The sequence below is a fragment of the Tenrec ecaudatus genome, chromosome 6, assembly GCF_050624435.1.
Source record: "Tenrec ecaudatus isolate mTenEca1 chromosome 6, mTenEca1.hap1, whole genome shotgun sequence".
Lineage (NCBI taxonomy): Eukaryota > Metazoa > Chordata > Mammalia > Afrosoricida > Tenrecidae > Tenrec > Tenrec ecaudatus.
The window spans coordinates 115,279,867-115,292,138 of NC_134535.1; the positions used below are offsets into that span (position 1 = coordinate 115,279,867).

At 39.7% G+C, this 12,272-nt stretch overlaps 1 pseudogene; it reads right to left on the minus strand.

Moving 5' to 3' along the window:
* Positions 1-7,234: 7,234 nt before the first annotated feature.
* LOC142452150 (small nucleolar RNA SNORA36 family) lies at positions 7,235-7,391 on the minus strand (annotated as a pseudogene).
* Positions 7,392-12,272: the final 4,881 nt, after the last annotated feature.

Consider the following 12,272-nt stretch of genomic DNA (forward strand, 5'->3'; position numbering starts at 1 on the left):
ATATAGGTTCAGACATTTCAATGAATCATTTTTATTGTCTTTGTAAGCCCTAAGTTAAAGAATATCCAATGGACTGCAAATTCTACCAAGCAGGGACTTGGCCTGTTTTCACTGATCATACCAGCACCTAGAACAGTGCCTGGCACATAGCATACCCTCAATAAATTTATTTGCACTAAAAAATAGATAAATAATGACTTCAACATGCCCTGCTATTTTATTTTATTTTTTGCATAGATGTCTGAGCTAAGTAGAATCTACCTAACTCTTAGACTAAACATTCCACGACCCCAATGGATCTAGGAAAAAACAACAAACAAATAAACAAAACCACTATCATATTTATTACTTTTGGGCATACTATTTGTACTACAAACAAGCATCATTACTAGTGACTAGTCTACTCAAGTGATAGCACATTTAAACCTGATGAAAAATTAATGGAAGGACAACTTAAAAATTGGAGTAATTCAATACTAAAATATTTTAATGCGGTGTTCCTAACATCTCATTGGTGATTCAGGGCAAATTAATTTAAAGACTAGTATTATGCATATTAGACATTAAGCCTACAAAATGCTATTTAACTCATAAATTTAGCATTGACCTCATTAATAGATGCTACAAGATTTCTATTACAATTACTCCCATGCTTTTCATATTGTATCACTAAATAAAGAAGACCAACACATGCTTCTAGATCTAGAACAAAGATGATTTGTAGTTAGAGTATTTAATTTTTTTCTAATCCTATCTCTTGGTTTTGAATGTAAAGAAATGGAAAGTAGGTAACATAATTGGTGACAAGTTACTGGCAAGCCTGTGATTAAAACCAAGTCTTGACTCTCACCTCTAATTATATTGTCATGAAAAAAAATGAGCAATAAACAAAATATTAATTAGATTCCACTAGTTATCATGTTTGGATTTTATGATCTTGACAAAGATTGAGCATAGCATTATTTTCTTGACTACAGTCCATAGAATGAAAATGCACAATTATTCCAGAAAATAATAATACAAAAATTTTATGTACAGGCTAGTAATATTCTATTATCTCCATTAAATACCCCAATAGTCAGAAATTGATTATGTTTTAATGAAACGCCTGTCTGAGAGCAGGGTGCAGATGATGAGTACAAGTTAACAGACTGGGCACAGTCTGTGAACAACTTGATTAGAAAGGGGATGTAGCTATCCAAATATTTGTTCCTCGTCCCATCTGTCTCCCTAAGACAACACACTGCAAATGAGAGAAAGAAGGCCAAGTCGTACACCTAACACGACATTTTTACTTAGTTATAAGTATGGCTGTTTTACTGGGTATATCACAGATTACCATGACACTAATAAAAGCATGAGACATTAGAGTGAATCTCATTGTAAATGCATAATGCTGCAGCGTTTCTGAAATGCTTTTTACATGTGTATGAACTAAGCCTCATAGCAGCACCATGAGGCGAGCAGATGTGGAAGATTGATTTCACAAAGCACTCAAAGTATTGTGCCCTGAGTTATCTAGGGTGCCGATAACATAAATATCACAAGCGGGTAGCTTTAATCTATTTTCAACCCATTTTAGAAGGCTCTATTTCTCTCACTGCCATCGAGTCATTGCCAACTATAGTGACCCTATAAAACAGGGTAGAACTGCCTCTGTGAGTTTCTGAGACCGTAGCTCTTTATGAGAGTAGAAAGCCCCATCTTTCTTCTGTGGAGAGGCTGAGAGGTTTGAACTGATTACCTCCGGGATCGCAACCCAATGAGTAAGTACTATACCACCAGGGCTCCACTAGAAGCTTTCATTGGGGCACATGTTCTAAGGAAAGGTTCTCGTCTCTTTTGCTCATCTATGTCTTGGTTTCTCAGAGACCTAATGTGGTGTGGCTTCTCTCTTCCCTCATTTCTGCTTCCTTGCTGCTTGCTCACTCTGCTCTTTTGAATCTCAGAAGAGAACAATCTAAGCTGCATGCTATGCTAATGTCACCTCGTTATCATAACAAAGAAAGCCCTGTTCCCGAAGGAGACTATAATCACAGATCTGTTTGTAGGTACCCACCCTTCAATTGCAAATCATCCTGAACCCATGTACTGCATGTGCTGCAGCCAGCAGAGAGCACTGCTTAGCCCTGTGCTTAGTCACAGTTGCTATGATTGAGCCCATTGTTGCAGCCTCTATGTCGGTCCATCTTGTGCAGGGGCTTCCTGTTTGTCATTGAGCTTCTACTTTACAAAGTATGATGTCCTTTTCCAGGGTCTTGTGTCTCCAAATAGCAACTCCAGAGTAGGTGAGGCTTAGTCTCACCACCCTCGATCCGAAGGAGCATTCTAGCTGCACAGGTACAGGTGTGAGGATTTACAACACGTTATTTTGAGAGACACATTCAATCCATTAGCATCTGTGGTGCATCTATGCCCACGTGCCCTGTGACTCTGCAGTTTCTTTCTGATGAGACTATATTTCCCAATACTTCAAAGTCAAACATGGAACATGACGATGAAAGTTTGGTAGACGTGATAGATGCAGTCTTGAAAAGCTGTCTTCACCTACCTGATTCCTTTCTTCTTCTTTTGCCATGGCTCTGAGAACATGAGCAGACGGCTCCACGCGAGCAAAAGTCAGCAAGCATTTTCTTTAAAAGATGAGAGAATAAACATTTGTGTGTCGTGGACCATGCAGTCTCTACTGCAACTACTCTATTACTGAGTCACAAGAGCAGCCATAGGAAAAAAAGTAAACAAGCCTTCTATAGGCCAAACAAGTTTAGTTAATTAGTAAAGAATGCCGAGGCCTTGAGCACTGTGCCCTTTTAAAGAAATATCTTTATTGGATCAAACTGACAGAAGCAACCTGAAAAGTTGACTAGAAGGCTAAGAAGGGAAGTGAGTGTATCTCAACAGTGGATGGAGAATCCAGAAAAAGAGGGGCGAGTATGTTTATACTATGACAGAAGGTAATCAGTGTCACTGAACTGTGCATGTAGAAATTGCAGATCTGGGATACATCTTGCTGTATATGTCTTCAACAATGACCACACCAACATTTACAGATGTAAAAGAAGCAACGTGTAAGCAAATGAGTTCATCTGTGTTCCAGAAAAATGTTATTTATTACAGCTGACTATGGACTGCATTTGGTTCACAGGCCATGTTTACTGACCCCTAGACTGGAGTAGAGACAGATAGATCAGAGTTGAATGGCCTCATAATTCCAGTTGAAGCAGTTCTGAAACAGCCCAGTGCCAGCCAATGCCCACACATGTGAGGCCATCCAGACACATATCCAGGAGAACTGCCTGGCTAACCTGTAGCTTACAGCAGACATATAAACAAACCAAACCGAGAGAAGCTAATCCTTGCAGAATCCTTTGCTAAATAAAAGTTCCTTGTTTTAAAATCCTGAGATATGGGGTAGTTTGTCACACATATGATTGTGGCAAAAGGTTATACATACTTAAAATACTAACATTCCCATTTTAGAATTTAAAAAACCTAAGCAATTGTCATGGAGTTGATATAGGGGCCCATGTGTGTCAGAAGGACTAGGTGATCGATCCATTTCTAGATGATATGGGGAGAATTGTGCTCTACAGGATTTTTAATTATGGTTGTTTACAAACAGACCACTCTTACTTTCTTCAGGAGCACATCTGGGTGAACTCAAACCCCGATCTTTGGGTCAGTAGTCAAAGGTGTTTACCCTGCTCACCAGGGAACTTAGACTTAAATATAGGTTAGAACCTGGGAGGTTAGAAGCTTTGTCGTTATGTAGGCATCCAGAAAGAGCTCAAACTCACACCCTGGTATTTTTCAAAGCCAGCATTCTAGTCACTACAACAATCAACGTTCATCGTTTACTTTGCTTTCTCTTTGGGGGGTTTTTATTTACACTGAAATATAGATATGCATTCTTTACTTTAAAACAAGACAAACTTTGGGTACCTTCTGATTTTCCATCGAGCCTCTCTTAGTTTTTAAGCTATTAAAAGTCATGTTACTCCTGCATAAAGTCTGGACTATTTTCTTTAAATTGCTCATGCAGATAGCTTCAAGGTGCATCTTCATTTAGAGTGTTCTGATTCATATTTTCCAAAATCACAGTAAGAGGGAATAACTTCCATGGCCTCCTCTCGCACACAGCCCCTATCTCTCCATGTTGCTGCTCACATTTTATACAAGGCTGTCAGCCTTTCTGAATTAAATGTGACTTAGGGCCTGCGCTTGCTGACTGAGGAGGCTCATAAGTCCGATAGCTCATCCACCATCTTGTACTTGAGCTGTCAAGTATGAGCGATTGGTGCCAAATTCAACCCAACAGAGAGCCTTCCCAGTAGTCTGCCTTCGACAACTCCTCCTTGTCAAATCCCACAGTTTACATAGAATATATAGTGAATGAAGTGCTTTGAAAAATACGAATGTAGAGGTGCTGCTGCCGTTGGTAGCAGGAGCACCTATCAGCTTCCCACAGGGCTGACATTTCAGGCTGGCAGGGGGGAGATGATCAGAGGATTCTTGTGCTGCTATTTTGAAATGAGTGGTAGAGACTCCCAAGTCAAATCGTCTCACTTCCCACCATCAGCCTCCATGAAGAGGCAGTGTAATGCAACTACCCAATTGGGGGGGGGGGGATGTTTTTAAACTTGGTTTGTGCATGTTTACTGATAGTGAGTGGTTCATAGAATTCCTGCAGAATGTCCTAGGATTGAGTCTCTCTGCATTGAAGATGAATACTTTGGGCACCAGAAATTCCATATCTTTCTCTCTGCATGGCCTTCTTGACATGGAATCAAGTACGCGTTGGACTAGGTAGGTCAAAAACCCCAAACCAAACTCACTGCCATCAAGTCAATAAAGCTCATAGTGACCCCATAATTCAGGGGAGGACTGCCCCCCGTGAGTTTCCGAGACTATAATTCTTCATAGGAGTAGAAAATCCCAATGTTACACTGCTCTTCATAAGGTTTCAATGGCTACCTTCATAGATGGATCAAGTCGTCCTTCTTTCTAGTCTGTTCCTAGTCTGCCAGGAAACCAATCTCACTGCTATAGAGTCAATGCTGCTCCTAGCGAGCCTATAGGACAGAGTAGAACTGTCCCTGTGCGCTTCCACGACTGTAACTGTTGATGGGAAAAAGTCCTGAAAGTGACATCTTTTGACTGTAACACTTTGTAAATCTTGTATGATTTTCCCAGTGCTTTTGATTTTTTTAAATGTTCAACAGTTTTATTGGCATGTAATTCACATATCATACAATTCAATAGTTGAATCACTTCAAGAAGAGTTGTACAATCATCACCACAATAAGTTTAAGAACATTTTCTTCATTGTGGTACTCATCAGTATTAGCCCCTCATCACTGCCCTTCCCCCATCCCCCAACCTCCCTTCCTCTTTCATATCCCCAAGGAACCATTGATCCAGTTACTGTGTCTAGATTTTAAAATTTTATTCATGACCACTGGTTTCTGAGCATTAATTTTAGATCCAAGTGAGAACTGAACAGCATTTTCTTCCGTTGATTGTCAACCAATACATAACGACTATTCCCTTCTTCGGCTGGAAGTCCCTGTGAACCCTGGATCCCGTGGGTGTTCCCATGGAGGGTTGACTATGCTTCCAGCATCATAGCCTCTTGAAAGCCCCCAGAGTGTGGCACAGGCAGCGTCCCTCAAGGACGCGGTAAGCTGCGAGCCTGTGGCTGTGCTTCTTCAGAGAAAACCAGCAGAGGCTTTCTGGTCAACATTTAGTTTCCAAGGCAGCATGACTTCCAGGGAAGAATGGGTTGATGCATGACATTTACAGCACCACACCACAGGACAAGGATAAATCTGACTTTGTAAGATTCCCTTGCCATTCTTCATTTTACTGCATTCTCATTTGTATTTTGTTTCTGATAAGTCTTTCTGCCAGGTCCTAATTATTTTAGTACCCCGGTAGAATAAGTGCCTGGGAATTCAATGCAGAGAGACTCCTGCTTCTGACACTGTTGAGACAGGAATTTCTCAACTTTCCTTTCTAAGACCTTTCGAAATGCATGAAAATCTCATAAGCCTCATCCTTCCCAGGTCCAGCCAGGTTTCAGTCTATCCTATAGATGGCCAGCATCCACAAAGATTCTAATTTATATGTATTGTGCTAGTCTGGGTAAACTAGGGAAACAAACTCACAGAAACCCATGTATGTATGAGAGAGCTTTCTATAAAGAGTAAGTGTACATTAAGAAAGCATCCTAACCCAGTGCTGCCCAAGCCCACAAGTCCAACATTAGTCCATATGTCTGACACCAATCTAAAAAGTCCTCCTCAATCTAACAAAACACACACAATGACACCTACTGCAGGAGGAATGCCAAGTCAGTGAACGTGTAAGCACCTCAGTGCTGGCAGGGGTCTCCACATGGCTGCTCCAGAATCCAGGGCTGCATTGGGGTAGGTCCATGTGGCATCTCCTCAGGGATATCTTGCAGGAAGTGAGCTTGCCAACTGAAGCAGGGAACTGGCTAAGGCAGCAATACCCTTGTCCTACCATCACAAAGCAAGAGACCCAAGAACTGGAAAGGCGAGGATCACCAAGTCATTTATCTCTATGCCCTTCAATTAATCCCATATGTGTTTATCGGCCAGGTTGGCACAATAAACATTAACTATCTCATATGATTTCATGTCCTATGAAATATATATTATATTATTGATTTATATATAATCGTGGACAGTTTTACATAGTGTATACATTAATTACATGGTATGTGCTGATCAAAATATATTGATAGGTATACTTACACTCTTAGATTGTGTGTATGTATTTACACACATATATTTATTCTCGCCACAGAGATTTTGATAAAATCCACCCCACTCTCCATCCCTATTTGAGAGTAACAGTACCTTCTTGTCAAACCTCCCAGCCGTGCTGTTTATGATGCCACTATACCAAGGAGAGAAAAATATACTCTGGTTTCTGCAGAAGAACTTTCACTTATTTCTAATAGAATTGTTTGGGGAAAAGGAGGTGTGATGGCTACATAAACTGATCCACAAGTCTTTCCACCCACTGGCCTGTGATCCTGCATTTGGCGTCATTGCATGTGTTGCATGAGTCTGAAGAGGAATTTATAGATTGGTCTCTGACATTTGGGCTAATATTGAATTATTGGCTGTATCTAGACTGGGCTGGGACATTTTCTCAATATACAATTGATCTTTTATATAAAGCTCTTTCTTTTTTTCCTTTTTTAAAATGTAGGCTAGGAACAAAGTGAATAAAATAATATTTTCTACCCAGTCATTTTTCTAAGCCTGTTTTAATGTCCCAAAGTTATAAAGCTCTTTCTTACACACATATGAGTCTCCCTGGATTTATTTCTCTAGTCTACCTAGATGAACACATTGTGGTACCTTGGGAGTGGGGCACTAGAAAAACAAATCATAAAGATGAGAGTGGATGCTTGTTTGACCTCTGCCTCATGGAACGCTTTCTTCTTTGACTACCCAGGGGTGAGATATGGCCTTGAAGTTTACTGGAAAGAATGTGGAAGTTAAAGTTTTGATTATTTTCTTTGGTTGTTGTTTTTGGTTATTCTTGTGTGAAATGATTAAAATGAATGTGATCAATGTATATTTTGAGCTCAGGGAACAAAATCATCCCTTGAATTTCTCAGAGACCATGCTGCTTATGAAAATGGCTAACAGGTCAAAATGGCTGACAGAAGGCCTGGCCCTGGCTTGAAGCAGCCAGAGACCTAAGGCCATATTTTGTATCAGTGAAATAGTTTAGATAATGATTAAGATAAAGTAAATAAGGGTTGAACTTGATTGTTTTTAGAATTGAATTTAGGATCTGATTCTACTTTGCTTATACTGATTTCTTCTGCTTATTGTTGACATAATTGATAGAAATGATTACTGGGAGCTATGAAAATAGAGAGCTTGTAATCCCACTTATCTTCAGCCATCAAAATTCGATCATTAAATGAGTTTAGGACATGCCTGCAAAGAAGGCTCTGAAAAGATAAGCCCCACCCAGTGTCTTGAATGCTCAGGACATTGGAAGGTGAAGAGACTTGCCTAGGGCACTGTGGCCAGATTGGGGGTGGGGGGGACTCTTTGGATTTTTGAATATTTAATTAGTGCTTTTTGTCAGAAGCTGGGGAAAAATCTGAAACCATGAAGAAAACTCCTTTCCAGGACTAGCATTATAGGAGCTGTGGGCAGGCTGAAATGCTTGCTAGAAGATCACCTAGATCCACTTGTTAAGTGGAAGTAGGAGAAATACAGCAATAAAGAGATGAGTGGAGTCTGACCACTGACACCCATAGACCTGGTTTACAGAAATTAAGAGTTGATGATGAGAGCAGGTTAGCTGAAGTTTATAGTATGTGTGGAACCTGAGTCTATGGTACCACCTAGCGCAAGGGATCTGGGGTTGTCAAGAATTTGTGATCAGGCCATAATCTAAGGTAAGGTGACCAATGGGAACCCTGGTGAAGCTAAGTGAGGCAGCTCATATTGAGTTGACCAGAACCTGACCAGATGAAGAGAAGATTTTTGAGCCTGTGAACTGGTACATATTGCTGCTGACTTTATGGATGGCCTGTCCCAATTTGACTTTGCTCATGGAGGCAGACATCACAAGGTTCCAACTGGAATGAAGATTCTTCACATCAAAGAATATGATTGTCTTCCCAGAGCACTGGGTTGATATTAGTGGGCAGTATAGAAATTGGATACCCAAAATTGGGGGGATAAAGGCATGAAGTATCTGGCTTACAAATTTTCATAGGTAGGGGAATATATTCATAGGTATGTTAGTCCAGGTAGACTAGAGAAACAAATCCAAGGGGACTCTTATGTGCGTAAGAGAGAATTTTATATCAAAGAGTAACTGTACATTAAGAAAATATCTCAGCCCTGTCCAGATCAAGTTCATAAGTCAGATATTAGCCCAAGTGTCTGACACCAATCTGTAAATTCTTCTTCAAACTCACCCAACATATGCAATACACCAAATACAGGATGATGACAGGCCAGTGGGTGGAAAGTCTTGTGGATCCAGTGGCAGTGGAACCATCTCCACCCTGGCAGGGATCTCCATGTGGCTCCTCCAGATCCAGGGCTCTAGCATAGCTCCATATGTCTTGTCAACAGGAATGTCTCACATCCAGGGAGGAAGGTAGGAGTTCCCAGACTCCTCAGGGGAAGACCAGGCCCATACAGAGACCTCTTTGGCTATGACCTGATTAACAGGCTAGACTATGCCCCTTCTCAAATTGACAAGAGATTATGTAACTGCCACAATAGGATTATAGGATCGTGGTGTAGGTGTTACTTAACTGCAATGGTTAGGCAGAGAATATTGTTGTGTTGTTCACTTATAGAATGCTTTGTTTAAATGGGGATGGCACATTTTCAAACCGTATGCATTTTACTTTTATCCTGCTAGGTACAGATATGAGTTTTTATTGTTTGCTTTAAAATTATAGATGGCTGAAGAGTGGCGTGAAAGTGACAAGTTGACAAGGGATGGTAGTTACATTGCGTAGGAGTGGAGGCTAGCCTGTCAATCAGATCGCAGCTTCATGACCTTCTTTAGAGGCACTACAGAGATAAATAACTCACTGGACGCCAGATACACAGACACTCTCTGCTTGTTTTCTACTGACAAGACATATGGTGCTATGCTACAGCCCTGGAGCTGGAGGAGCCATGTGGAGACCCCTGACAGGGTTGAGATGCTGCCACTGCGACTGGATCCACAAGACTTTCCACCCACTGGTCTGTCATCATCCTGCATTCAGCATTGTTGCATGAGTATGAAGAGGAATTATAGATTGGTATTGTACAACTAGGCTAGTATTAGACTTACAGACTTGATCTGGACTGGGCTAGGATATTTTCTCAATATACAATTGCTCTTTTATATAAAGCTCTTTCTTATACACTTATACGTCTCCCTGGATTTGTTTCTGTAGTCTACCCAGAGTAACACAGGAGGGGAGAGCAATGTAGGAGTAAAGGGAAAGGGTGACGTCTGAAGAAATGGTTATGTTAGAATTGAGGGTAGTGGTACAGTGACAGAGAGATTGAATGCAAGCTTTGGCTATGTACATGAATGTAAAGCAGGTACAAAACTCCTTGCTTTGCAAGAATTCTTATTAAGTGGCAGAAACAAGAACACACTGAGCATCCTCCTCATACATATTAGTTTCAATGCACCTTGTGCACTTCTACTCTGTGTTTCACCTCAGGTTAAAGTCACTTATTGCAGACTCAACTTTAGAGCCAGTTTGTAGTTGGGCAGTTGAGGACTCCTTGTTGGAGAGACTAAGCCAGTGATGATTCTTCCAATTCATCCATCCTTTTCTGGAAAAGCACTTCACTAATACGTGTCTAACATTGTCTTGTGAGTGCAAATATAGTTTAAAACTATTTTAAATGGTCTTTACAAATTTTATTCAAATTTGTAAATTGATCTAGGGAACTTATTAACTTTGAAATTTTTCCTTAAATATGTTCTTTGTGTGTAGTGATTGCATATACTTCTGAGAATATGGGCATAAAATATTCTTCTTTCTTAATAATTGCCTAATAATAAATAGCCATATTGGTAGCTGAATGAATGTTACAACAACCTCATCTATTTTGCTACAACTCTGACAAGTGTTACAAAGGCAGTACAACTCTCCAAGAAAAAACTGAGTGATGCTAATTACATAAAAATATCATCCCAAACTAGGAAAGACTCAACTAACTGAATCTCTATGATTGACAGATTACTCAAATAACGTGTCTATGGAGAACACCTTATTGTTTAGAAAGGACATTTTTCATATGCTACACAAAAATCTTGCAAAATGTCACACAAGTTTGAATAAATTTCAGGTCAGAGAGATGTAAATCAGTGATTTAAATCCAGAGAACAGGGAGAAAGGGAGGGAGGGAGAAAGATAAAGAGAGAGAAAGAGAGAGTTCTATGCATTGGACATTGAATTGTTCACTTCTGAGCCCTTGGTCTTTTCCATTAATTACACCACAAAGATTTTCTCAAGACATCTTGAATGACATAAAATGCTGATTTTAATCTTTGTGAAAGCAGCCAATAAAAATGTATATAGAATACATAGGTAATTGTCTAATAGGCTTTGTTTACGCACTTATTTGCTCAAATTATAAAGTTTAAAATTTTTCACCAAGTGACTTTTCTCTTGTTTGGTAAACTTAAATGAACAAGGGTAAAAGTCACCAAAAACACTATTTAAGAATATATATTTAAGACTGAGACTTATCAAGAGAAATTAAGGGGAACTAACAACTACTATAAATTAGTAGGCACGGATCAGAAAAGGATTGATATGTTAAAAGTTCACATTTTACTATGAAGATTTGAATACATAAAATTACATTTAAGATAAAATAGTTAAACTTGCATGGGCTTATGTACTGGTAAGGTTTTTTGGTGTTTTTTTTTAAGTATGTATATTTAGTAGGAACCCTGATGACAAAGTAGATTCCTATTCAGCTGCTAACTGCAAGGTCATCGGTTTAAAAGCACCAGCTTCTCCAAGGAAGAAAGAGGGGGCTTTCTACTCCAGTAAAGAGTTATAGTCTCGGAAATGCACAGGGGCAGTTCTACCCTGTCCTGTAAGGTCTCTAAGAGTCAGCATCCACGCTAGGGCAGTGAGTTTGTTTTTCGTTGGGTATTCCTAGAAGCCCTGGTGGTGCAGCTGCTCATCAAAATGTCAGTGATTTGAACCCTTCAGTTGTCCCATGGAACAAAGATGTGGCAGTCTATTCCACAAAGATTCACAGCCTAGGAAACCTTGGGGTAGGGGGGGTTCAATTTTACTTTGTCCTATATGACTGCAATAAGTCATATTCAACTTGTCTGATTTTTGGTGTACTTACAGGTATGTATATTGTGACTTTGGATGCTTGCTTATTTTTTCATATGGAAATACAATAAGAATTTCTATATCATGAAGAGGATGGAGTTTATTGAACTGGTCACACAAAAACAAATGTAAACTTTTCAATAGTATCCAACTAAGGGCAGGAGGTTGTCCATTACATTTTCTTTTTAACTTCAGCTGTGAATAGATAATGTCTTAAATTCTCAGTTCCATCAAGTCAGGCTTGAAACCACAGCTGCTAATGAAAATTAAAAATTACACCAGCAATAATTTTTTTTAGTCTTGTTGTAACCTTACATACTTTAGGGGAACCATACTGGTCTAACAAGAAGTCAAACTAATTGTGTGGCCACGTACACACAAAAGA